The 27201-nt window shown below is 33.2% G+C and overlaps 1 pseudogene; it reads right to left on the reverse strand.

Moving 5' to 3' along the window:
* Positions 1-3362: 3362 nt before the first annotated feature.
* On the reverse strand, positions 3363-21083 carry LOC133699049 (uncharacterized; annotated as a pseudogene).
* Between the last annotated feature and the right edge of the window lie 6118 nt (positions 21084-27201).

Raw genomic sequence — 27201 nt, forward strand, 5'->3', positions numbered from 1 at the left:
AACTAATATATAAGTGCTTGTCAGATGACATGTATATTGAATTGACCCGTATGAGAATTTCATATAGAAAGATTATCTGTATTTATAAAAAGGTTCATGTAACAGTTGTGTAAGTGATTCTTAGACTTGAAATTACTAATTTATCTTATATTATGAGTGTTATGTTTTGATTTTGTTACATGTTGTTCTAATCAAGGGTAACAAATAACTATATATATTAGATAAACATGAATTATACGAAGATATTTAAGTAATTATAAGAGGATTCATCATTTTAGATAAATTAATAAAAATATCTTGTCTGTTTTTAAATAATATTAATAATAAATTCTCACATAAAATAGTATTAAGAATAAATATAATTTAATAGAGCAAATACATTTATATCTTTTCTAAATCAATGCCAGGATTTGAACCCAGTCCCCCCAGTGAAAGCCGAGTACAGTAACCAACTAGCCTATGCATGCATGCGATCACACATTATTTAAAAAGAGTCATTCTAAAGACAAATAACATGATATGTCAAATGGAAAGAGGATTGCGCGTTGCGTTGCATTTTGCCCTTCATCTTGTCCAAGTGGAAGTTTTCAGGCAACCTTTGGATCTCAGTGAGTGCCTAGCGCCTACTCTTATGGGATGGGAAGTAAAGAGCGAGCTAGCTAGCATACACAGTTGAGGAATTAGGCTAGTCTAGGAAATCATGAGAATATTGAGAACGTATCCACCACTTTTCACAACGCATAAACGCGCAGGCACAAGGTGGAAAAGAGAATAGTACGTGAAGCTGGGCCTATAGAGATGATGATAAAATAACAAGGAAAGCATCTCGTCGCCGGAAAGTTCACGTCACTTATCGCCGCACTAGATAATCTAACGGCATGCCATACAGCAACAAAAGATCTGGCATTGCTAGCTGTTGATAAAATGCAAGAGCCAGCTTTCAAAATTAGCTTAAGATAGTGAAAACAAATAATCATACGAGTCCAAATATGATTTTCATGATGGCCCAACAAATGCATGTGATATCTAATCAACAAATGATTATTGACCAAGTATAACTTCCAACAGTCAAAGCCTTAAAAAGCCAGCACAAATCTTTTTAAGATGGTGCCCGGGTCTGGCTTGCATATTCAGGTTGTGTTGCGCCTAGGCTTGATGTATGGCCAGATCCAAGTGCTGGGTCTACCATTATCTGCTTAGATCCAGATCGAAGCACTGGATCTAGTAAATGTTGCCAGATCCAGGTGTTGTTTAGCTATAGCATGCTCCAGATCCAAAAACAATTGTTTTAGAATTATGGTGGTAGTTTTAAGAGACAAGTTTTAATTGATATAGTTTTAGAGATTCTAAGGACCCAGTTAAAAAGAAATTTCTTCAGTGAATTACAATCAGATCTCTTCTTTATTTTCTTTTGAGATTAAAAATGTATTGTTAAAGTTAAATTTTTAGGAATTGACCCGAATTCTATGTACGCATTTTTCTTTGGGCATTCGTTCCTTTTATTTGTTTTTTTGTTAGGTAATTTCTGATATTAAGTGATTATTTTTTAATATGTTTTTTGCTTGAAAATTCATTGAAATAATATTTTTAATTTTTATTTTTTTTTATATTAACAAATTGAAACGATTTTAAATTATAAAAATTTAATTTAAAATAATTTTAAAAAAAATTTCAAAAACATTTTTTAAATGCAAAACCAAATATGATGGTGCTGGGATCATTGATTACTCCTGTTTTTTTTTTTTCTTATAAAAAAATTAGTCGAGGGCATTATTAAATCATTGAGCCCAATGTGAGATGACAGAAATGGAGGAGCAACGATGGAAAAATGGGCCAGGTAACTTCAAGCAATTACGTCTTTTGACAACCAGCTGGGCTCTCGAGTTACCACGGGACCCAACTCATCGAACCATGCCCGTTCTTTCCTCAAGAAAGCTCTCCCCAAACCTTATCCACCTGGGTCATATGGTGATCTCGCCACTCAGAATAGGAAAAGTTTTATAGTGTTTAAACTATAATTATTAATAATAATTCGAGATGAATATAAAAAAAAGATATTAAAATAATTTAAAAAATATGTTAATCTCTATATGTTAATCTCTTCATATGGAAGTTCTAATTATAAGGTCCAGGCAGGGACGGAGCAAGAAAACAAATTTAGGGGGGCCAAGAAAAATTTAGAAAGGGCAAGAAAAATTTTAGTTAGTTTTATTATATATTTATAAAAAAAGGGTATTTTCTTGCAGGGGCTGGGCCCCTGCCAGCCCCCCCTCCCTGCGCCACTGGGTCCAGGTGAGGTATATATATCCTATGCCATATTGCCAAATATATATATATATATATATATATATATATATATATATATATATATATATATATATATATATATAGGGCAACGATTTTCAGTTGGCACGTACGTGCAATGATTGACTGACAAATTAACGAACTCTCCTCTTCATGCATGTGCCATTTATTAGCACCTTAAATTGCTAAAAGCTTTCAATTCGCCTTTTTATTTATTTATTTATCATAAAATAAATTATTTGGTGATTTGTTTGAAGAATATCTAGCTAGGAACATCACATGACTACACAGGGGGAGTTATGGGTGCTGACCATGAACAATATAAGGCCACTTCGATTGTTTAAGGTTCCATGCTGTCATGGTGGATTGAGAGAGCAAGATCGAAAATTAAGGAGGAATTAAGAAACATGAACCACCCAAGAATTTATCATACACTAACTTGTCAAGAAACCGCTTGTTGGGAACCCTTTACGGTACTACATGCCATGTTGAAGATAGTGTTTTTTTTTAGAATAACGTAGGTGTTTGAGTTAGTTTACGCGCATTTTGATTAATTCTACGGGCTCTGAAATTAATGACTATGTAAGTCTCCAGTAGCGCTAAGATTCGTGACACTCTAACTAATGACTTTTAAAAAATAAATTCAGGACTGGATCAATTAAATTATATCTATAGTCAACATCCACAGGATCCTTACACTGTATACAATGAAAAGTAACCTACTTTCAATTCTTTATCTAAATCCGATATATACCTTTAAATAGAAATTTCAAGTCTTAATTGTCCGATTCATAATGACCAATTGACATGTAAAAAAACCTTAGTGTTTATCCATATTGAAATCTCAATGATGTACTTGCAAATTAAACATCTATATATATATATATATTGGCTTGCTATGATTTTTGGACTTGGAGGAGCTTTGACAATGGTTGCTGTTTTAATTTCCTTAAAAGTTTTGATTAAATAAGTTGGAGTTCTCCCTCTAAACTTTAGCAATAATTAAGCTAATAAGAACATAATATTGAAAAAAAAGAGAGCCATAAAAATGAAGTAGGCTAGCTTGGAACTTAATTTTCATTTATGCATAGACTAAATACTTGTATGCATAGATCAATACAACTATATATTCTACTAGAAAAATAAATACATAAGATAAACAATGACAAAATTGTAAAAGATTGCTCGCTTCTTCGTTTTTTAATTCATGATGAGGCATGCAATCTAGAGGCAAGATTAATGAAGGCTTCTTCTCTGCAAGGAATTGTAAGGCAACCCATTGGAGGATTGAAGCCAAACTCTTCCTCGGCTCGATTAAGCAAGTCTTGAAATGAAGGATGGCTCAAGTACGATATTGGTACCACAAACCTCTTCCTTTGCATTTCTCCAACATATATCGCTACATGTCCTTTTGGTACATCTGGTTGATTTCTACAGTGAAGAGATTTGCCTTTGATTATATGCTTGACATTGTGCATCATGGATGGTAAACGAATGCCCATTTATGTTAATTTGATTTTGAGCTCGAAAAGGATGATTTGAGATTTTTTTTTTGCGTGTGTGTGGTGAAAGTTGTGAAAGTCTTGTGGAATGAGAAGGCTGTTTTGAGTCTGTATTTATAGGGTTTTTTTCGGGGGTGGACTGCCATACTTTTCCAGTGGAGAGGCAGTTGGGTGCATGTTCAGCGGATGCGGCTGTTTTGCTATTTTGGGTATTATAGGAGGACCCATGGCAACAAAGGTTCACATGGCTTAGCTTAAGGATTTTGATTTTGTTTATGTATTTTAAAAAAATTAATTTTTTTTATTATTTTTAAATCATTTTAGTATGTTGATATCAAAAATAAATTTTTAAAAAATATTATTTTAATATATTTTAATATAAAAAATACTTTTTTAAAAAACCATTGCAACAATATTAATAAACCAGGTCGACTAAATGCTTTATAAAATAGAGGGCCGTACACCGGTAACTGTGAGTCGAGAGCAACATTTTCGAGTTGTCAAAAAAGATTGGCTAATGGATAGTGTTTTAGTGCTACAACATCGAAGATCCACAGTTTCTCCTCCTCAAGTTTTGTAGAGAGTTTACGCAGTATTTTCTATTTTGTCCCGATGACTACAAGTGCTGGAAAAAAGGAGGAGGAAAAAACAGAAGTAAGTGTGTATTAATATTCTATCTTGGACTTCATCCTTGCGTGATTATTCTTTAAGACCAATCGAATGTAGATGCATTCTCCGACAGAATGAAATGGAATTAAGCCCATGACAGTTAACAAATTACAAGGGCCTCCATATTTAGTAAAAAACAATGTTATCTTTTTTTTAATTGAAACTATATATTTTAATTTTAAAATATTTCAGCATGTTCTTTTGGGGTTAACCCATCAAATTTTTAACAAAAATTATAAAATTAAAATAACCATAAAAAAAAATCACATTAAATTATAAAATCTAATATTAAATAAACCAAGTATTAAAAGATAAAATTAACAATAATAATAATAAAATACTATATGGCCGGAACAAAACAGCCGGAATATAACCAGAACATTCTGGGTAGAATTTGGATGGAATTTCTAGAACGGGCCGAGATACTGAATGAGATGAAATCTGTCTCGGTTTGTTTTTTTTTTAAACTAAAACAAGATATATCAGTTATTTCGCAAAATGAAATAAAATTGATGGTTAAAAGATTTGAATATATATATTAAAAAATAGTTGATTAGAATTACGACTCAATGCTCCATGTGTTCTTTATTTATTTATTTTTATTTTAAAATTTAGCACTACTCATACTATTTTTCGGTGAAGATTTAAACAATTCAAATCTTTTCTAAAAAATATTTTCAAATCTCAATTACTAAGTATCCCATCTGCTAAAATCTGAAACATTTACAGTAGAAGAAATCGGATTGGGTGGCAAGAGATATTTATAGTAAAACATATATATATATATATATATATATATATATATATATATATATATATTTGTGAAATTCTTTCTCAACTTAAATTCCAATTAGAAATAATAACTTGGTGGACAAAGTCACTTCGGACAAAAATTAGTCTGAGTTAAAAGCAGAACGCTTGGTATGCCCTTCAAAAGTGTAATTTCCACCCAGTGCTGCAATGGTTATTCTACAAGTAGTTCATCAAAGACTTGTCATGAATCACTTGAGGTAGCTTCGGGAAAAAGGAAATTAAATAAAGAAGTATATCTTCTTATGTGATTGCTCAATCAATGCCGCTTGATATGAAGCAAATTGAAGTTGCGCGTTTGTGCCAATTTTCTGGAGCAATCATTCATAGCCACATGCGTTGGACTTGGGAGATTGATTGATCACTCTGACAAGCTAGTTCTAATTATATTTCATTATTGTTTCAGTTATCTGGATTCCGGGTACATTTTTCTTTTTCTTTTTGGGTTACAAGATTTGCTTCTTTTTGATAGTTTTAGGTGAAAAACGAGACTCAGATAAGCATATGTGCACCCGAGATGGTCTGAGAAGGGATGGCCGCAGTAATGAACAGCAATATGACAAAGAGAAAGAAAGAAGAGAAAACCATGAGTTTCATGATCATTTCTTGGATCTAGCAGCCAATCAATTGGCCCACACTGACATCAAGAACATGCCCTAGTTAAAAGGCTATAGAAAGATTTCTTTTTAACTATCTTTAGATATATTACCAATGGACCCTACGTACGTATACAAGTTATCTTCTTGGTATTCTAGAATCGTCCAGTTTCTGTAGTGCAAGGACAAAGCACAAGTTGCTACACCATAGCAATATCGTCACTCCATTTATTTCCTATATTGATTTAATGTTTCTCAAAGCTATGAAGGTCACTAGAGAAAGAATATGTTGTTCTAACATTGAAAAACAGTGGTGTTGAGCTAGTTATGTTTTTCAGCCTACCAACGTTTTCTTAACTACTAGAACAAAATCAACATGGCTATTTCAATTGAAAGAGATGTTTCTTCATGTTAAAGATACGATTCGAAGAAGTTCTACCTCGGATCATCATCAACATACAAAATCAACAAGGCTAGACGTGCCAAAAGGCCATTTGCAATTTATCTTGGAGAGGAAGAGAAGAAAAGGAAGCGATTTGTGATTCCAATTTCCTACTTGAAGCATCCTAGCTTTTTTTTATTTGCACCCTATGTGGATGATTATTTCTTTTCTTCTGAATTTTACAATTAGGTGGTATTTCCATATCTTTTTTCACCATTAAGTACGCCTCTTTCTTTAATTTGATGAAAGACAAGCTATGGATTGGTTGGGACTGGTTTATATATACAGAGCAGGATCACGTACAGGAATGAGATTATGAGACTTATTTCCATGTTGCAAAGGACTGGACCCAATTGTGACCAGTATTTTGGGCCATCTTTTTAATGAAAGATGTGCCTAGAATCCTCCTTCACGTTTGAGTTAGGGGTGGCTTGTGCTGTGCTCCTCCTTAAACTATAGTAAACAAAGTAGGTTGGTGACCCGTGATATGCTACAGGCTAGTCAGAATTTTTTTAATGTATAAAAGGACACTCGGATGACGACAATATTTTTAACGAAGTAAGAAAAAACTGATATTTGAGTTATCAACTTAACTTGACTGGATACAATAAAAATATATATTTTAAAATTTTGATTTAAACTATAAGTAATAATAGAAGATTGAACGTAAAAAATAATTTCTGATAATTAACTAAAACAAATTACCTATCAATATCATATTTAAAAAGAAAAAAAACAAAATCATTAGAGATCAATTATCACTCAATTATGGATATTACCCATCGTAAAAAGCCTTTAATTACTGAGATAATTTAAACTTCACTACATAAGTTTTTTTTTTTTTTAATATACCACATTGACAATTAACAAAGATATTTTAGGGAGATTGTCAATAAGAAAGTAAAAGTCTATCCGGATTCATTTTGTTCATTAACCATTGATGGTAATCATTTTGATGACCTTAAATCCTCACTGTTTTATCCAAAAAATGTGTACCCAATAATTTGTAGATTGCCTTTCTTTAGCTGGGGATGGTAAAGGCGGTACTTTGTAGAGGTTAATTATGGGTTGATTGTATATGTAATTTCTCAAGCCATTAATTAAGCTGCTGTCAGATCATGACTTATTGAGCTGTAGAGTTAGACTAAATATTAGGCATTAATATTGAAAGAATAAAAGAATGTTTCAAGCGAGCCTATGTATGGATGGATTGATTAAAAAGAATTCCAGTGGTTGAATTGGTATACCATACATTTTGAATTTAATTAAGAAGGTATTTCACACAACTTAATTTATTTTTAGGGCTTTTTCAAAAGTATTTTTAATTTGAAAAGAATACTAAGTTAATTTTTTTTAATATTTTCTGATAATTTTAATATATTGATATTAAAATAAAAAAAATCTAAAAAACTATTTTAATATAACTTTAAATACTTTAGTATTGACTAATTTGACTTGCAAAGAGAGCCTAGTTTAGATATCTAGACTACATTTATTGCTATCGTCAACTAGAAACGTGTTTGACTAATAAGATTTGATAATTATAGAAGAGAAATTATTTCATATATACGTGGTATAGTAACCAAAAGAAATGAGAGATAGCGTTGGCTAGCTACATGATTCTCTTTTTTCGTATAAAATGCATTTATGCTAATATTTCAGCTATATATGCAACCCCTTCTATTAATTAATTGATCAAATGAAATATTTCTAATTAATATACAGGTTGAAATTGCCTTTAACTGGTTATTTATCGGTGCTGCTAGCCTCAATATTTATGACACTGTTAACATTTTATTCGTTTATATTGTAAAGCCACTTTAATTAGTTGGCATAATTGATGGGATTTAAGTGGGAGATGAGTTGTAATTGGTGGAGTGTGAGTGGAAGATGAGTTGGTATAATTGGTGGAGTATGAGTGGAGGATGAGTTGTTAGGCATATATTCCTCCTAAATTTATGACCATTATACCCTCACTCTTGCCTATAAATAGGCAATGCATTCAAGCCTATATGCACACCAAGATAGAGAAGAGAAGAGTAGAGTGAAGAGAGAGTAATCCCACAAAATTGTGAGGTATTTGTGAGAGAGTAAGTGAGGTGTTTTCTCCTAATAATAGAGAGATTCTTAGTTGTTCTCCTATTATTTGAGAGAGGTTGTAATTCCCACATTACTTAGTAAAATCCTTCTATACTTGCCTGTGGACGTAGCCCAATTGGGTGAACCACGTAAATTCTTGTGTGTCTCATTTCTCATTTTATCTTATTCCTTGCCTTTTGTCTTGTCGGGTTTGCATGCCAGTATCCTAACAGTGGTATCAGAGCCTGGTTGGTTGGTGTTGTTAATACACAAAAGTTATTCGTGTATACGGTTACTATTCACGTCTACGGTTACTATTCACCTATACGGCACTATTCACCCATACGGTACTGTACACATAAGTTACTGTTGGCGTATATAGAAAGTCAGTGCGGTGATTAAATACAGTCTAGGAAGTTCTGTCTAAGGAGATTGGGTTTTAAGCGGGACCGTTTGTGACCCCTCCAATCTTTCCTGGGAACTTACTTAGTGAAGTATTATTCACACGATACTATTTCTGTATACGTTACAGTTCTGTGAAACGGTGATAGCTGAATAGATCACGGTGAATAAAATGGCAGCAAAGTACGAGATTGAAAGGTTTAATGGGAGCAATTTCTCACTCTGGAAAATGAGAATCAAGGCAATCTTAAGGAAAGACAATTGCTTGGCAGCAATTGGGGATCGACCCGCGGAGATCACTGATAATGCAAAATGGAATGAGATGGATGGCAATGCTATTGCTAACATACATTTAGCATTAGCCGATGAAGTATTATCAAGTGTGGCGGAGAAGAAAACAGCTAAGGAGATATGGGAGACTCTAACAAAGCTATATGAGTCCAAGTCTTTGCACAATAAGATTTTCTTAAAGCGGAGACTTTATACCCTTCGAATGGCAGAAACCACGGCGGTGACTGACCACATCAACACAATAAGGACTCTATTTTCACAACTCACTACGTTGGGTCAACAAATAGAGGAAAGTGAACGTGCAGAGCTTCTACTTCAAAGTCTTCCAGATTCGTATGATCAGCTCATTATCAACTTGACCAATAATATCCTCACAGACTATTTAGTCTTTGATGATGTTGCAGCCGCCATCTTGGAAGAAGAAAATAGGCGCAAAAATAAAGGAGACAGAAATAGTTCAAACCAAGCAGAGGCATTATTGGTGTTAAGAGGGAGATCAACGGAGCGTGGCTCTAGTGGGAGTCAAAGGCAAGGGAGGTCCAAATCAAGAAGTAAGAAGACTGTGAAATGCTACAACTGTGGCAAAAAAGGGCACTTTAAAAAGGATTGTTGGTTTAAAAAGGGTATAGAGAATACTGCAGAGTCATCAAAACCTCAAGGATGTGTTGCAAGCACCTCAGAAGATGGAGAGATTTTATATAGTGAAGCAGCGACAGTCTCTACAGATAGAGAAGAGCTCACTGAGGTCTGGCTAATGGATTCAGGAGCAACATGGCATATGACTCCTAATCGAGATTGGTTCCATACATATGAACCCATCTCTGGAGGCAAAGTGTTCATGGGTGATAATCATGCTTTGGAGATTGCTGGCATTGGCACCATCAAATTGAAGATGTATGATGGCTTAATTCGTACTATTTCAGGAGTGCGGCATGTGAAAGACTTGAAGAAGAATCTTTTGTCTGTAGGACAATTTGATAGTCTTGGCTGTAAGATCCGAACAGACAATGGAATAATGAAAATTGTCAAAGGAGCGCTGGTGGTTTTAAAGGCAAGAAAGACAGTTGCAAACATGTTTGTATTAATGGGAGAAACACATCATGGGGCAGAAGCGTCAATCGCATCAGCCAATCCTGCAGAAGAGAAGACGATGATGTGGCATCAAAAACTAGGCCACATGTCTGAGAAAGGTTTAAAGGTTCTCTCTGATCAGAAGTTACTCCCTGGGCTTACAAAGGTTACTTTACCTTTTTGTGAGCACTGTGTTACAAGTAAACAGCACAGGTTGAAGTTTGGCACATCAACAACTAAAAGCAAATGCATCTTAGACCTGATTCACTCTGATGTTTGGCAAGCACCGGTTGTATCCTTGGGAGGAGCAAGATACTTTGTATCATTCATAGATGACTTCTCCAGGAGATGTTGGGTGTATCCAATTAGAAGGAAGGCAGATGTGTTCACAGTCTTTAAAACTTTCAAAGCGCGGGTGGAACTTGAATCTGAAAAGAAGATCAAGTGTTTGAGGACTGACAATGGAGGAGAATATACCAGTGATGAATTTGATAACTTCTGTCAACATGAAGGTATCAAAAGGCAGTTCACAACGGCATACACTCCACAACAAAATGGAGTGGCAGAGCGGATGAACAGAACTCTATTAGAAAGAACAAGAGCAATGTTGAAGGCTGCAGGTCTAGAAAAGTCATTTTGGGCAGAAGCAGTCAATACCGCCTGTTATGTGATAAATCGATCTCCATCAATTGCAATTGAGCTGAAGACACCAATGGAGATGTGGACTGGAAAACCAGCAGATTATTCTCGATTGCATATATTTGGAAGTCCTGTGTACGTGATGTACAATACTCAAGAAGTCAGCAAGCTGGATTCAAAATCCAGAAAATGTATATTCTTGGGATATGCTGATGGAGTGAAGGGGTATCGCTTGTGGGATCCCACTGCCCACAAAGTAGTCATCAGCATGGATGTCATATTTGCAGAAGGTAAAATGCAAATGGAAGAACATAATAGCATTCTAAAGGAGACTACAGCAGTCCAGATTGAAAATACTCAGAATCATACTTCTTCTGAAGCTGTACCAGAGCAAGAACAAATAGAGACTGAAACTCCTGAAGTTCGGCGGTCGACTCGTGAAAGAAGGCCACCGGCTTGGCACTCAGAATATGTTACTGAGAGTAACATTGCATACTGTCTTCTAACAGAGGATGGAGAGCCTTCAACTTTCCACGAGGCTATCAAAAGCACAGATGTATCTATGTGGATGACAGCAATGCAAGAGGAGATTGAAGCTCTGCACAAGAATAACACTTGGGATCTTGTTCCGCTACCACAAGGAAGAAAGGCCATTGGCAACAAATGGGTTTACAAGATAAAGCGTGATGGCAATGATCAAGTGGAGCGGTATCGTGCAAGATTGGTGGTGAAAGGATATGCTCAGAAAGAAGGAATAGACTTCAATGAGATATTTTCTCCGGTGGTACGACTTACTACAATCAGAGTAGTCTTGGCAATGTGTGCTATATTTGATCTTCACTTAGAGCAGTTAGATGTGAAAACTGCATTTCTTCATGGAGAACTTGAAGAAGAAATTTATATGCTCCAACCAGAGGGTTTTGCTGAAACAGGCAAGGAGAACTTGGTTTGCAGGTTGAACAAATCTCTATACGGTCTCAAACAGGCGCCGAGGTGTTGGTACAAGAGATTTGATTCCTTCATAATTAGCCTTGGGTACAACAGACTCAGTTCAGACCATTGTACGTATTACAAGAGGTTTGAAGAAGATTTCATCATTTTGTTGTTGTACGTGGATGACATGTTGGTGATAGGCCCCAACAAAGATCGAGTCCAAGAATTGAAGGCACAGTTGGCTAGGGAGTTTGATATGAAGGACTTGGGACCAGCAAACAAGATTCTAGGGATGCAAATTCACCGAGACAAAAGTAAGAGGAAGATTTGGCTTTCTCAGAAGAATTATTTGAAGAAGATCTTGCGACGCTTCAATATGCAAGATTGTAAGCCAATTTCCACCCCACTTCCTGTTAACTTCAAATTATCCTCAAGTATGTCTCCTAGCAATGAAGCAGAGAGGATGGAGATGTCTCGAGTACCGTATGCATCAGCAGTGGGAAGTTTAATGTTTGCCATGGTATGCACAAGACCTGACATTGCACAAGCAGTGGGAGCAGCTAGTCGATACATGGCAAATCCTGGTAGAGAGCATTGGAATACTATTAAGAGGATCTTGAGATACATCAAGGGTACCTCAGATGCTGCATTATGTTATGGAGGATCAGAATTTACTGTCAGAGGTTATGTTGACTCAGATTTTGCTGGTGACCTTGAGAAAAGAAAATCCACTACATGCTATGTGTTCATAATTGCAGGAGGAGCTGTGAGCTGGGTCTCTAAACTTCAGACTGTTGTAGCATTGTCCACAACAGAAGCTGAGTACATGGCAGCTACACAAGCTTGTAAAGAAGCAATATGGATGAAGAAACTTATGGAGGAGCTCGGACACAAACAAGAGAAGATTCTTTTGTATTGTGATAGTCAGAGTGCTTTGCATATTGCAAGGAATCCATCATTTCATTCAAGAACAAAACACATAGATGTTCAGTATCACTTTGTTCGTGAAGTGGTGGAAGATGGAAGTGTGGATTTTCAGAAGGTTCACACAAAGGAAAACCCAGCAGATGCTTTGACCAAACCAGTCAACACTGACAAGTATATATGGTGCAGATCCTCTTATGGCCTAGCAGAAACGTAAGCAGCATGAAGATGGCAAGTATAGAAAGGATAGAAGAATCACAAATGATCAAGTGTGAAGACTTGATTAAATCATCAAAGTCTTCAAGTGGGAGAATGTAAAGCCACTTTAATTAGTTGGCATAATTGATGGGATTTAAGTGGGAGATGAGTTGTAATTGGTGGAGTGTGAGTGGAAGATGAGTTGGTATAATTGGTGGAGTATGAGTGGAGGATGAGTTGTTAGGCATATATTCCTCCTAAATTTATGACCATTATACCCTCACTCTTGCCTATAAATAGGCAATGCATTCAAGCCTATATGCACACCAAGATAGAGAAGAGAAGAGTAGAGTGAAGAGAGAGTAATCCCACAAAATTGTGAGGTATTTGTGAGAGAGTAAGTGAGGTGTTTTCTCCTAATAATAGAGAGATTCTTAGTTGTTCTCCTATTATTTGAGAGAGGTTGTAATTCCCACATTACTTAGTAAAATCCTTCTATACTTGCCTGTGGACGTAGCCCAATTGGGTGAACCACGTAAATTCTTGTGTGTCTCATTTCTCATTTTATCTTATTCCTTGCCTTTTGTCTTGTCGGGTTTGCATGCCAGTATCCTAACATATATATGATCTGTTCTTATCTCAAGCAAGAATAAGAGGACATTCTCCAGGAAAAAAGAAAAGAAAAAGGATAGAAGAACAACCGCTGTTTTGGAATAGCACTGATAATGATTTGTTTTGGAACATTTCCATCAAGTCTGGAGAGGAAATGAGACGAGGATTCGATACATGGAATCCTATGTTACTGCCTCGTGGAGTGGCTAGAGCCACTTGATCTGTAATGCAATGCCCTCGCCAATGGCCATGGAGACTCATTAGGGATATGAATCATGGGGCTCCCGTGGCTCAGGGAAGAAGAGAAAAAACCCTACGCATAAGGGATATTCTGTTTGCTAGGCCAAAACAAAGGTTATGCTAGTTGAAGTTCTCTTATTGAAATGGAGCTTCAATAAGAAACAAGTAGCGTGGGGACATGATCTGCCATCTGCTGAAAGAATAGGAATATGGTTTTATCGAAATAACGTCAGTAAAGAATATTATATATTGGAAGATGGTGACATTCTATTTGCCAAAGAATATATATGACTGATTGATTCTAATTTAACAGTAAAGAGAAATTATATATATATATATATATATATATATATATATATATATATATATATATATATATATATGGATGGTGGTGACGTGAGATCCCCCTTTATTTATACCAAGGTGTAATCGGATCATTTGTTTAATTTTATGTTTTTTTTTTTAATTTTTTCAATTAAAAATATATTAAAATGATTATTTTTAGATTATTTTTTAAAATTTTTAACACCAATACATTAAAACTATTGAAAAATACTTAAAAAAATAAATTTAATATTATCTCACATGAAAAACAATTTAAAAAGTATTTTTAAAAACAAAAACTACCGTAATGACAAACCATAACTAAGAGGGTGTTTGACATTACAACTAAAATGCCATTTTCTTAAATTTATGAATTTTTTTTATTTAAAATTATTTTTTTTGGATATTTTAATGTACTGATGTTAATTTTTTTTTAAAACAAACATTAAAAAAATATTATTTTAATATATTTTTAAATAAAAAATACTTTAAAAAATAATTATAATTACAATCAATAATTCATCAGGCTAGAACTCTTTTGCATTAGCTCAAATAATTACCATCCTTATAATATGAGCCGGTAGCCAACCTGAGATTTTGTGACTAAGGTTATGTTTAATAGGAAGCTAAGGGGGTCAAATTTTATAAGAATAAGATTTGAGTGTTTGGTTTTTTAGGAGATAGAATTATTAAAAGGGGTAATGATTATCTCCTAGCTAAATTGGTTTTTTAGAGGGGAATTATTATCTTTCAAAAATTATTATTATTTTTTCTCTTTCATTTTTTTATTTAAAAATGCACACTAAATTATCAGTTTTTTATTATCTCCGAACAATTATTTCTAATAAATAAATTATTTTCTCTCTATTCTAATAATTTTTAACTCTTTCATTTATAAACACATCGAACATCCTTAAAAATCAGCTTTTATATATTTAATTAATATTGCTTTTGTAATAATTACTTTTGTAATAATTTATTCTTAAATTTTTGATTTCATATCAAACCACTACCTAAAAATTATTGAATTCTACACCTCTTAATTATAAGTATGATATTATATTAGATTAACAGCTTAAAACCTCACTTCCCATAAAGCACATTTTGTGGGCTCAAGTGAGCGAGTAAAATCTCGGTTGTCTCAGGCTCTTACAAGAGGTGCACGCCTTGACTCGAACTCGAGACCTACTATACAGATTTCAAACTCTTTGCCATCACGCTACGTCTCTTGGGGACCATATTGTTTTTATGATCAGTATATATATATATATTGTTGGATTAAATCCTACTTTAAAATTATGTTCTAATAATAATAATACTAATAATAATGCATATGAACTCTTAGAATTTTTTCTTTTAAGATCGACTTGAAGTATAACTTTATTCCTAAGAGAATATGATGGATTCCATATCCATATCCCTGTGGCTAGCGAGTAGTGGCCAGTCCTCCCTCCAAATAGGTCTGCTGGTTTTACAAATTGTATGAGCAGGGGAACCAGCATATAATATTTTATGAATTGGTAGGCCCATGATAATACAACTCAACGTATACATGGAAAATCTATTAAAGATGGATCTTATCCAACGCGGAACTGTGTATTCCGCAAGAACATGTCCTTAAAGTACTGATCCCACATCAACAGTACTATTTGCACCATTTAATTATCAATCTTTTTTTGAGCAGCTAGCTTCGTCTAACCTCATGAGTTCTTGCCCCTATATAAGCACATATTCCATACGTGCATAACCATTCAGTGCACGTACAAGCTTCTCCATTTACCTCTCTTCAAATCTTCTTAGCTCAGCAATCATCCTTCCCCACCAAGCACACAGTACTATTGCTTTAGTACTCGTAGAAGTAATGGGTATTCGCCTGTTTAATGCTAAGCGGATCGTGAGGCGTATTCTTTTGTCTCCAGAAACATCCAGTATAGTGCCGAAAGGCCATTTTGTGGTGTATGTTGGAGAAACTCTAAAGAGATTTGTTGTTCCCATCTCCTACTTGAAGAACCCTTCATTCCAAAAGTTGCTTAGTCATATTGAAGAAGAGTACGGCTTTAATCATCCAATGGGGGGTCTCACCATTCCATGCAGTGAAGAAGTCTTCACCAGTCTCACAGCCTGCGATTAATTTTTGGACCTAAGAGAAATCTCATTAGGTGGTGCTATTGATCTTAAATATGTATACATCTTTTCACAAAAACAATATAAGTTGATCAATTCTTTTTTTCATGGTGTATACCTTTTCCCTTAATTCCTTGACACTTTGGTCCATCCTTCAAATAAATATAGAAGAAAGCACATTAATTAATTAGGATGATGCCAGCTTATGTAGCTATTATATTATATAGAAAAAATTATGTTTATTTTTCACAGACATATCTTATAAAACCTAGGAAAGATATATTTAAAATGTGATTATACATATCAACGATATTAATTAGGTGAAATAATTAAAAGACCGCCCAAAACACATGATAAATGCGGAGCTCTGAACTTATAATAAATTGTATTGGAAGATCAAAATTTCATTTTTTGTTCCTCATAAATCCAACGGTTGGTTTGATAAGAATTGATCAAAATATATGAAAAAACATGGGATAGTTCTCCTCCTCCTTTCGATCAAACCAAGGTATATATGGATATAAATAGTCCCCCTCCCCCTTTATTAATCTCATCCCTCGAGTGTGATCTATAACCATTTTTTTTTGGGGACAAATGTCATATAATTCCTAACTATATGTAGTTTCTTAATTGAGTCCTCTAACTACAATTTTTAACAATTGGATCCCCAATCTATACACCTTAGATATAGATAATTCTAAGTAATAATTGAGGTAATAATAAGAAAAATGAGAAAATGATTCTAAGTAATAATTGAGGTAATAAATAATAAACTATAATAAAGGATAGTGCAATGAAAAGAAAAGAGTGAAGATGCAAGTACTAGTTAAAAATCGATAACATTACAGTGAAATAATAATAAGCCTGATAAATAAATAAAGGTTAAAAATATAAAATAAATATACTTTGGAATAATAAAATGATCCTAAGGGTTTATAAGGATTATTAATATGATTTATGTGAGGATTGAACATGAAATTTCATGTTTTTAATGAAAAATCACTAACTAATTAGTTTTACGCTAAATGGTAGAGTCCTCAATTTGACCGTCGAATGAGATTAAAATTTTTGCATGAAGTCTATTGATATGTTATCCTACCCGGGTGTAAAATTTAGGCTCAATAAAAGCTTAGGAAGGACTCATGATTTAAGCAGAAAATCAGATAGTTTATGCGAAAAATATATAATGGCATAAATGAAGGAAAAAATTATAATTAATAGCAAAATTGTCTTTAAAACAACCAAGAGGCCGATTTGTCCAACTTAGAAAAACAATATGAGAGCTTTAGGTCTTCTCATCAGAATTTTGAAGGAAATTCACAAAAATAGGTAAGATTAAAGAGAGTTTTATTAATATTGAGAGAGAAACATCAAAAAAGGTTTTGGGAAGTGAAAAACAATAGGTGAAAATAGAAAGATTATAGTGAGAAAAAGCTTTAGAGCTAATAAGGGAGAGAAGATATTTGAAAGAATTGATGTGAAAAACTCTCTTTGAAACCATAAAAAACATTGGGTAAGAGATCTCATAATTTGGTTTTCTAGTATTAGTGAAAGATTTAGAAAGATTAAATTAGTTAGCTTAATGGGTATTATCAAAGATTTGAAATTATTCTTGAGTTGTTTCTTTTGATGGATGATTGTACTTGATTTGTGTTTAACCATGGAAAACATGCTCACCATCAAAATTTTTAGATTTATTGATGAAATTCTTTGTCGGTATTTATACTCTTAGTTTGTCGACATGAATTTTATTGACGGGTTAACGGACAAAAATACCCTATTGAAAAAACTCTCATGGGTGATTTGTGGTCTATTGTTAATAATTTTACTGATGAATTTACTAATGGAAAAAACACGCCAAAAAAATTTACCCGTTTTATTCTGTTGGTATTTCCATCGATAAATATAACATATCACCGATAAAAAAAAACTGTATGTAATTTCATCGGTGATTTATTTTTGGCCATCGGCCCTTCGATGAATTCAACATGTAACCATCAAACATACCGTTTGTAATTCTATAAGTGAGTAAATAGTGGCAGTAACATTTGTAATAATTCTTTTCTAACTTTTTAGAATATACCAACAGACTTAGTTTGTTGGTAACCCCGTCAATAATAATTTAAGAATATTTTCTTATAAAAAATCTATTAAACAGAAGTAGAAAATAATTAAAATAATATAAAAATTAAATTTACTCTAGAATTAAAGTGTTGGAGGAGGATGAGGGGGGTCTTTGCTGGGATAGTAAGGCCAATAAAAAGGAGCACATGTACCACCCATCTGTGATCTCATATCCATTATCAATCAGAGAAGTTCGGCTATCTCAGCACTGAGTCATTCACAATTAGCATTAAGATATGTCGTTCGAGCTTAAACTCGTTGGTCTAAAATTTCCTTGAACTCCAAAGTTTGAGTGCTCAGAACTGATTGTAAGAATCCAATGGTTAAAAAACTACAGGCCATCTGCAAGTCCTCGAATGTAGTGTTAGAGAGACAATACACCCGTTTTCAATCGAGTCCATTAGACGATCCTACCTCCAACCACAAATCTAAATTGAGATTTGGATGGGTAGAGAGATCATTCCCGTATCTCTTCTTCAATTAGGTGTTATATGTATTTTGAAAAAAAAAAGGTCAGTAAATTCAAAAAAACAATAACTTAAGAAAAAGATGGTTGAAAACCAACATACCACAAAGTATTGAGCTTGGTTATCCACGAGTTGTTGAATTCCATTTTTACGGTCATCACTCCGCACATGCTTAACATATTTAATTAGCTTAGTTATAATATATCATGACTTTGCCTTTTCATATTTTCCATGAATTAGATTGCATTGTTTATTATATTTAATTATTGTATTGCGTATGCATCAAACGAATGCAAAATGTTGGAATTGTGAGATTAGACGTAATCTAATCATGTTATATGTTGGATTGGATAAAATTCAGGACACTTGGATATGTTATGATTATGATGGACACATAAATGTGTTGATGTGTTCTTAATAACTTAGTACTAATTAATATGGGAAACTCGGTAACCCCTCCCCTAGTTTTTCTTGATATGAAACGCTCATAATTTTACTGGGTGTTATAATATTTTTATTAAATTTTAATTTATCAAATATTATATTTTTTAATTTAATTTTTATTTTTTGGATTTTTAATTTTTTGCCTCGGTCTTTTTATAAAATTTTTATTGGTTTTTAATTTCATCCTTCAATTCAAATTGATGATATTATGTTTTTTATTTTGGTCCTTATTGTTTTGATTTCTAATTTTTTTCTTGGTCTTTTTGTAAAATTTATTATTCTTTTCAATTTTACCCTTTAATCAATATATATATATATATATATATATATATATATATATTATTTTTATGTTAATTTTGGCCCCTCATTCTTTTGATTTTTTTTTCTTTTGCTAAATTGATTTTTTTTTCAATTTCACCTTTCAATCAAATATAAAATTTATTTTGTATATTAATTTAAATTATAAATTAATATAATAATTTTTCTTTTTTTAATCAGTTATTCCAATATAATAATTTAAATTATAAATTTGACGTGATATCTCGTTATCTTGATTTTAATTAACACAGTTGTCCGTGATTTTTTTTCCCTTTCTTTTACCCCATTTCATCATCTAAACATCACTTTTTGCAATAAAAAATTAGTCTAGATTCATTGCGAAGCGCATACACCAAGACAAGTAATTACTTAAGTTTAGCTGGCTCTACATGCGTGTACCTTTTCTCGCTTTCTTAAAACAATATAGAAGCTAGTGACGGTTGATTGATTAGATCATGAATTTAGATGAGTGATTCGATAGAAAATAGAAAACCTCCGTGGACTAGGACGTATCAATTCCTAAAAGAATGTGGATCATCAATCCGTTTCCCATGCCGCGTCCGAGCAATTTCATCTGGGCCAACATAGCTAGTTTCGTAATTTTAAAATAGGAGGACATGATAATTTGAAATGTAAAAGGTATCACATGAAAATTCTAGGTTGATCTTATCCATATGCAGGATAATTCTAACGACATATGTAGCTACATGTTCTGCAACAGTGTCTTCACCAATTATTAATCATAAATTTCTTTTTTCTTTCTTTTTCAAGGAAATGGAACAATTCCAACATTCTAAAAGGCCAATCTCATAATATTTGTTTTTTTAAATTAGATGAGTGATAGTTGCAAACTTAAAATCCAGCTTATATTTCTCAAACTTTTTTATTTTATTTTATTTTTACCGCGTGCAAAAAAGCTGAAATGAAGTAATAACCTTTTGCGATTAATGATCACTGCATTTGTAGCAGAGAAATTGATTGCAGTTCAAGTTTTACAACAAAGCGTTGTTGTCCAAATTACAGAATATCTCCATGGAAATTAAGCACGCATTTACAAAAAATTGAAGAGACAGGCTTGTTGTCTCGAAATGCTTAAACTTACGTGGGGAAGAACGATGAATGAGCCAAGAAAAACCATATATAATAAGTGATTTTGTGGCTTAACATTTATGAAGAGCTACTTAGAAACGAAGTGAGGCTAACGAAGCACTCTTCACTGCAAGGTATTGTGAGACCACCCATCGGATGATCGAATCCAAATTCCTCCTCAGCTCGATTTAGCAAGCCTTGGAATAAAGGATGGTTCAAGTATGCTATTGGAATAACACATCTCTTTCTGTAGCCTTCTCCAACATAGACAGCAATGTGGCCTCTTGGAACATTAGAAGTGGCCAAAACACCAGCGATTTTTGCTGAAAGACTTCTTTGGAGTTTTTGTTTGGCATGAGTAATCCCCATCAATTGAATTCCCATTTTTGAAGAGAGAAAGAACAAGGCACAGACCCCCTTTTTTTTTCTGTGAAGGGTTGATTAACGAAAGGAAATATGCTTTAGTGAGTGTGAAAGACTAGAGACTTCATGGGTTGGATGACATCTCTTGGTAACTACATATATATAGAGGGGAGGCTCAAACATTCCAAAAATAGTAAACGGGCGAGAGGTTTTTTTTTTTTTTTTTAATATATATATAAAGGAATATTAAGAAACATAGCAGGTGATGGGCTAGCTGAAGTTTCACATGGTCTGTTTTGTTTCGTTGATAGTGACATAGCATGACCAGCTTCCTTCTTTTAAGAACGAAAGAGAGCCGCAACTTGGCAATTTATATATATATACATACACAAAGTGTTATGTTGTTAAATAATTAGTAAAGCAATGATGAATTTTTGAATCCTAGACATGTTTATGGCTTCAAGGACTCGTTTCGATAAAAAATCCTACAAGGAAATTCCTGTTGCTTATTCACTGGGTCATTGAACTTAGACCTATATGGTATTGTTATTTGGTCTTTTGCTAGACCAGCTATGGAAACAATTTTTCCGGGTTATTTTGATTGACGTTAGGTCCCCATCACTACTAAAAAAAAATAAAATTAAATCAGCTCAGTCTTTCACTATTCATTAAGACACAAATTCTTATAGATTGAACAGTGTAAACATAAAATTATTCTTGCCCAAAAAAGAGCTTAACATGCAATTAGGGGTACCATTATCTTTACCATAAGATACATTTGCTATTAAAAGAATGATTAGGGTAAAATGATCCGTTTATTTTTTGCTACAGTATAAATACCGATTTGCCCTTTGAGGCACAAATTTTTAATCTTTGGGTGGGGGATTCTTCTATCTCTTTTTTTAAAATTAAACAGTGAAGTTACAACGTATTGAGGAGCTTCTCTATTGTCCTTTTTTTTTAAACAGTGAAAATACAAGATTACCCTTGGATTTTGAAAAAAATAACGCTGCATGTAGGGGTTTTTTTTGTCATTTTAATATGGTTTTATTATAGATATCAGGTGGGGTCAAGAGTAATATATATATATATATATATTAAAAAATGTCTAGCGCGTGCTAGGCACGTGCCAACAAGTGGGTGCTGCTCGCACTAATCGGGTGGTGTTCGATGTGCCTTGCCACCCCAAGCACGGTGACGAGGCACATGTGCCGAGGCGGCACGTAGAGGAGCTCTGGTTGGCGGGTTCTCTCTCCCTCCCTCTTTCCCCTCTCTCCTCTTAGAAAACCGTGCTGCCCATTGCAAAAAAGCAAGAAAGTCTAGTTATTTGTTTGTTAAGTTAAATTATGTCTTCATTCTTTTGATTGCAATGTAATTTCATTCTCTATGATTTGGTTTTATTTTATTTTTGTGTGAAATTTAGTTCTCTTTCTTTTTAAATCTATATTTTTTAAATCACTTATTTTTTAATTTATTTTTTCAAGTTTATCCCTAATTATTTTAGTTGGTTATGAATTTTACTTTGTTATTTTTTCAGGTTAGACTTTTATTTTGTGATTCAATCTCATGTTAGACAATAACAACACTTGAGCAATTTTTTTGGCGTTGCAAAAAAAATTGTCCGGTTCATGGTGAAAGCGTGGGCCATCTATCAAGTTTTTATCCAAAACAAGGTCTCAAAATTGGAGAGTGTTCTTTTCCATCTCAAATTGAGATAGGAATATCACTTGGGATTAATGTACGTAATGCCCATTAATTATACGATCGAATTATTATCATAACCGACAAAACATTGGCATCTATGAATTAAAATTCATATATGCATGACTTGATAAATTACGAATGGTTCAAGAAGTTTCTTCATTAGTCTTTGAATGAATTTCCGGCAGTATTTGATTGTTAAGTTCTTTAATAAGTACTGACTTTGGCTTACAAGTAAGGTGATATTATCGTAAGAAACCGTGTTTGACTACAGGATATGGTAATAGATGGATCATCGTAAGAAAAACTATCTATAGAGTAAGATAATTAAACAAGTATTAAAATACAGGGATTAATTGTTTCATAATTATACATATTGTATCGAATTTAATCAATGATTTTTTCATAAATTATTTTGTATATATACGATACCAAAGGTATAGAAAAGCTAGACGATAGCTGGCTCAAAGAATTTTATGAGTAAAGAGAGAAATGTGGAAAAGAAAAGGATGAAGAGAAATATATTAAGTTGAACATAAATTATTGTCCTCTTTATTAATAAGCTTACAATTGAATTGCCAGTCACAGTCCCATTGCCCATATAGCGTGTTTTCAATAAACCGCTAATTCAAAGTTACAAAGAATTATTCTACCGTAAGTGTTAGATGCCGATATAATTTCATGTTGGGTTTAAAAAGAATTTAGCACAAAAGATTTTTTTTTTGGTATTTGTTTAGCTATACTGTAATTTCCCCCCTCTTACTTTGCTATTTATTGTTTTTTTATTCTCTCTTGACTCATCCTTTATTATTTTTTTTCTTTTCTTTTTGATAAGCATATGAATACATGGAAAACACCTATTCGTAGGCGCACAAAAAGACCAAAAAGACTTACAGACCTATGGAAGATTGCAAAAATAGTAAACAGGGAGCTTGTAAACTTTCTTATCTCCCCATATTTGATTTGATTGCTAGTATCATTGTCTAGGTATCATATATTCATTAGCTTGCATTCGTTTATCATGGACTAATAATATGGTGGTTTTTTTCTCCTTTTCTACAACAAGAATGACATTTTCCTCAACTTTTATGGCTAGATTCCAGCAATCCTAGATATAATGACTCATCTTCTCATAATTATAACATTCAACTTTTGTTTTATAAAATCTGGATCTCGGATTGCCACTATCCATCTTACTTCTCTTTTGAATAGTGTTTTGAAAAGATTGTTTTTGCCCCTATGTCTTCTTAAATATCATTGACTTTTTTCTTAATGAACTTGTAGTTTTTCCATAATTCCTTAAATAATTAAAAAGCCCATATTTTGTGATTTTTCTTGCAATTATCATATAATGAAACTTTTTTTTGCAGCGTGGGTAAAATCTTTTCTACCACACATGTTTCCTCCATCTTCTCTCCATATCTCTTCATTTGATTATATATGGTTAATACTCTAACAAAGAAATCTGAAGTGCTCTTTGATTCAAGTATATGTAGCTTTTCAAAGTCACCTCATAATTTTTATAGGCGTACATTTTTGACATTGTCAGCTCCTTGATTTGATTATCGCAAAACTTTCCATACTTACTTGGCGGTGGTTGCATTACCCACTATCTTAAAAGTGACATTATTCAGATATTGGTGGATGATTGTGACTGCTTGTTGATCATTCCTTCTCGCCTTGTGCACGACCTTCCTTTAGGGAAAGTCAACATTACTCCTTCTATAGGTTCCTCAAAGTTTTTTTCAACTATTTCCCATACATCTTGGTAACCTAGCTAAACTTTCCCACGAATACATTAAATATCATAATTGTTCTTTGAAAAATGAGGACATTGATTGTGACTGCTTGTTAATTTACCTTACTTGCACTTTACGACCTTATGATAAATAGAATAGAATGTTCTAGGGAAGATGTGAGAAGATACTAAATATATAGCAAAGTAATCATCGTCATTATAGTTTATTCAAATTCCCAATCTTTTTTTTTTATCAACACGAGTGTCTAGGCCAGTTTGCGCGCACCTCAACTAATCCCACGGGCCCTAAAGTTAACGACCATGTAAGCCTCCAGTGACCCTGAGGTTTGTGAGACTCGAACTAGTGATCTCTAAGGAGCAAATCTAGAGCCTGACCAGTTGAACTACATCTCTCAGAATTAATTCCCCATCTTTTTATTCTTTAACTTGTCGTACACATCTTTCTACACTACTAAAAAAGGGGGCATTAGCATCTGAATTTAGCAACGGATAATTCCGTTGCTAAATTCAGTAACAGATTTGCAACGGATTACACATATATTATTTTTTTAATATTAGCAACGGACTTTAGCAACGGATAATCCGTTGCAAAATTTACATTGAATTTAGCAACGGATTTTCCGTTGCTAATTGAAATTTTTTTTGTAATGTTAATATAAAACTAAAATTATGTAGACCGTTGATTACATAAAATCTAAACCGTTTATTTTCATTCTCTCCCCCCACACCGAGATACAGATCCAACCAAAACCAATTACGCTAAAAATTAATTTACTTCCACTCTTCCAGAATCGTTCTTCGTCCTACCTACCAAAAAAAAAAGAATCGTTCTTCGTCCCTAAGAACATCGATTCCTAACTGTTCAAAAATCACCCTCTCTTCATCGATTTCATCTTCCTTTATCCGAAACTATTCATCATCTTCACATTCGTCTTCAGCAACCCTATTTTTTTTTCTTCATCTTCTTCTCCTTCATCTTCACAGTTTCAATATTCCTCTGCAAACCAACAAAAACAGAGACCCATGGCAACATCGCACCAGACCCATCATCATCACCATCGAACATCCTGTTTTACCCCTTCTCTGTAAATGGGTTAGGTTTTGCACTGTTTTCTTCGATAGCTCAGGTAATTAATTTATGGTTTTTGTTTTCTTTGTTGCAATTTAAGTTACACTAAACAGTTCTAACCTAACTATCCCAATCTCAGGTGTTATTCTGTCGTGTTGATCTATCTCCCTCACCTGTAACTGAAGAACACAGGTAAGAATTTTTTTTCCCGATACTTTGAATAATGGTTTTAGGCTATTAATTCAATAATATAAGGTTCATGACATGTTTTTACCATGATTTATATCCTAATTATGCATGTTTAAGTGAAAATTTATGAAAACCCCCAAATTAATTTTTAGGGTTACGGTTCATAAATTGAATGCTTTTATTCAACCTGACCAATGCTGGCAATTCTTGTGTCTGGAAGAGAGTGATTGATGGAAATTATGCATGTTTAATTGAAAATTTATCAAAACCCCCAATTTAATTTTTAACAATTAGTATTATTGATGCTGGGTGTTCTTTGATGTCTGCCAGTCTTTTTGTCCTCCTGTGCGCAGACACCTAGGTGTTTTTTTCTTGCTGTTTTACTTGTTATATATATAAGTAGCAGAATTGTGTAGTGAAAGAGGTTAGAATTCATGGTTGCCTCCTCCTTGCATGGTGATCAGTTAATTTCCCACATTAGCTATATATGTTGTCTGTTTTCATTTGATTGTCCTGTCTTGAGGTCAGCATGCATGATTTGGAAACGTTATTGATCACCAAATGGTTTAGGTGGCAGGCTTTTAATATGATAGTTACATTGAGAATTTAAAAAAGTTAGAGAAACAATGTAAGAAATGGGACATGGTTTTTTAGTACATGAAATATAGTAATTTCACTATTTAATTTCATTTATTTTTTTTTAATATTCTTTCTCTGTTTTTTAAAAATTCCTTAATTTAACTATTTTTTTATTTTATTTTTTTCAAATCAAAGGCATTCTAGATATAATAGGGAGTTTGGAACTGGCTATATGACTCATCTATATGTATGCTTCAGCTATTGAATTTTGGATAAAAATCTGTAATATTTACTCATTTTGTTACAGTACCTAATGCTTGCTTTGTTATTTGGCTTTTTTTTTTTAAATTTCTGGGTCCTGACATGACTTTGTTCAATATGATGGCTTAGGTTTTTAAGCGTGGCATCAAGTTATCTTCCTCAATAATTAATCAGCCTTTGGGTTCTTCTTGGCACGAAAGCGGTGTGTTGCGTTCTTACTATTATTTAATATGGTCTCCTTAATGCTGTCTTTTTAAGGTCTTGTGCTCTTATACTACATGTCATTTACATGGAATATCATTTAATGCATCCAGCTTCCTTTGTTCATGCAATTTTTCTACATGTCATTTACTGTTTTTATACAAACTGTTACCATTTTCTGCATCTGCTACCATTGTTAATTAGAGTTAATTATAATTTAGTCTATGCATTTTTTATGATTTTATAAGTTAGTCATTATGTTTTTGAAATCCATAAGTTAGTTCCTTGTTATAAATTAAATGCTAGTTATTTTAAAATTTCAAAATGAATCATGTTTAAGATTGAAATTTTTCAGGTTAGATCTTAGAAGAAAAAAATTGTTATGAGAAGACAAGTGCCAAAAAAATATTAAAAATTAATAGTTTAACTTGGATATCCTTTCTATTTTTCATAGTTTAACTTGGATTTGTTTTAAAA

The sequence above is a fragment of the Populus nigra genome, chromosome 7, assembly GCF_951802175.1.
Source record: "Populus nigra chromosome 7, ddPopNigr1.1, whole genome shotgun sequence".
Lineage (NCBI taxonomy): Eukaryota > Viridiplantae > Streptophyta > Magnoliopsida > Malpighiales > Salicaceae > Populus > Populus nigra.